This window comes from Echinops telfairi, unplaced genomic scaffold, assembly GCF_000313985.2.
Source record: "Echinops telfairi isolate 266 unplaced genomic scaffold, ASM31398v2 ScPeMD7_7424;HRSCAF=8462, whole genome shotgun sequence".
In the NCBI taxonomy this organism is placed as follows: domain Eukaryota; kingdom Metazoa; phylum Chordata; class Mammalia; order Afrosoricida; family Tenrecidae; genus Echinops; species Echinops telfairi.
In genome coordinates, this window is record NW_022111324.1 from 17,630,789 (window position 1) to 17,633,397 (window position 2,609).

Here is a 2,609-nt window from a genome sequence, read left to right on the forward strand (position 1 = left end):
TGTGCTTCTTCCATGTGGGCTTTGTTGCTTTTGAGCTAAATGGTCGCTTGTTTACCTGCAAGCCTTTAAGACCCCAGACGCTTTATCTATTGATAGCCGGGCACTATCAGAGGCTGCATTCTTCTCTGAGTTTTCAAATAAACTAGTGAATGCCTCCTCAGACCACTGAGCTGCTGACACCTGACCCAGCCTTGAGATCAGGCTTTTGTGTGTTATCTAAATCCAATCCTCTGGGTTCTGCCAGCCTAGCCCTTCACCTGCTTTGTGGTCTTGGGTCTCCTGGCACCAGCTTCCTTCCAGAGACTTGCCCCTTCCACCTGCGGCTGCCTCTATTCCCCCTATATGCTCCCCTTGAGCGCATAGGCACATCTGCATGTTTGTTTGATGAAGCTGCTCCGGCTCAGAAAGCCCAGGTCCTTCCCCCAAATAAGAGTATTGCCTTAGAGAAAGACCCTCCTCAGAGCAAAGGGAAGAAGCAAGTCTTTGCAGGGAAAAACTATCAAAAATCTCCTCATACCCTGAAGAATCTCTCTTGGAGGTGGGGGTTGGGGGCAGGGAGAGACAAATAACGAATAGATCCAGTTTCTTTTGGCTCCTTGCAGAATTTTCCAAATTTTTGCTAGGAGGCTCCCATCCTGCAGCTGGGGAGGAGAGGGGCAACCCACACCTTGGATGCCTGCTGGCCTCTCCCAGGCCTCTCTTGTTCCTGCACCTTTCTGAGAGGTACAGGCTGTCCCTGCTAGTGGCCTGGCCCCAGGCTCTGCAGGGGTGGGGGTAGGGGTGACTGCAGCTATACTCAGACATTCCAGTTGTTGCTCAAACCCAGTGACACTTCGTTAAATCCTGGGCCACACCCTCCCCTTTGAGTGTTTGCTGGTGTTGTCCTAGCAACTAAATCCCCTTTCTTTATGTTCCCCCTTCTTTGAGCCCCTCCAGTCAGCTCCTCACCAACACCTCTGTGTGGGCCTCCTCAGATCCGGCCCCTGCTGCCAAGAGACATAGAGGCTCCGGTGAGGATGAAAACACCTTCTTTGCTCTGATAACCAGGAGTGGAATCACTTGGAAGTTCCGAAGGTCTCACTGGCGTGAAACTGACCTTCTTGGTCAAGGGTTTCGGTGGTGTAGGCACCACAGATGAAAAATGGGTGTGGAAGAATGCTTCTTGTTTTGTAACCCTGTAGCTATCTGAGAAAATGAGAGGGCCCATCGAAGAACATAGGCAAGGAAGTGGGGCAGGGCTTTTCTTTGATGCTTAAGCCAGTACAGACGAAAACTCGGGGAGTCCGGATGGGAGGGATTCCATCTCTTTTTGTGTCAATAAGTTCTGACCACAAGGAGCTTTGAATCTGCACAGGTCCAGCTCCGTAGTCGTGTCCACTTCTCCTCTGAAGGGACTGACCCTACTCATGACCGAGGTGAAGCAATAAGACTTGGAAAAGAAGAGATTATTGTGTCTAGCCTGTTAGAGGGTTTCTAGTTCTACTGCACACCAGACTCTCCGCTCCTCCCCAATAAAAACGTCTTCTATTAAATCGTACTTGCTGCGTCCACTTCATTCTCTATATTCCAGGTTGGATTGGTGAAGGGGCGGTGATGGCAGCATTACAATACCTTCAAAAAGGTTGTGTGTGTGTGTGTGTGTGTGTGTGTGTGCTTTACTCCTACCCTTACCAAGTTACTTAAAGTATGTCTGAATTTCTTCATCAGCAAGCTGTTGATGATAATAATACTATCTACTCACTGGGAAGTTGGGGACTATATAAATGTGCTTAGATGGTGCCTGACACCCAGTACGTTAGTTATCCATAAATGTCGTTAGTGTTAGGGAACATTTAATCTGCTCTGACTCACACAACCCTGTACTAAAGAAGGAAACAGTGCCCGATCTTGCACTGTCCTAATAATCTTGTCTGTCAGTCCATCTTGTTGCAGGTCATCTTCCTTTGCACGGCCCCTCTATTTTAGCAAGTAAGACGACTTTCTCCAGAAATGGGTCCCTTCTGGTCACATGTCCAAAGTCTCCCCCTACTAGCTGCAAAAAGGCATTCTGAATGTTCCTCTTCCAAGAGAGATCTGTTTGTTCGTCTAGCAGTCTAGGGTATATTCAATGCTTTAGTAACACCAGAATTCAAAAGAATGAATTCTTCAGTTGTCATATTCATTGTACAGCTTTTACAAGCACATGATACAGTGCTCACAAGCATAAAGCAATTGAAAATACCATGGTCTGGGTAAAGCACATCTTAGTCTTTAAAACAACAGCTTTGTTATGGAATTCTTTAAAGAGATCATTTACAGCAGATTTGCTCAGTGCAAATACATCATTAAATTTCTTGATTGTTGTTCTGAGATGTTGATTGTGAATCTGAGAACAATGAAATTCTTGAAGGGTTTTCTTTTTAATGTTGAGGTGTAATCCAACCGAAAACTGTTGTCCTTGATCTTCATCAGAAAGTGCTTTCCTGAAGGTAAACAAGCGGCCATCTAGCTCAGAAGCAACAAAGCTCACATGGAAGAAGTACACCAGCCTGTGTGATCACGAGGTGTCGAAGGGATCAGGTATCAGACATCAAAGAACAAAAAATCAAATCATTGTGAATGAGGGGGAG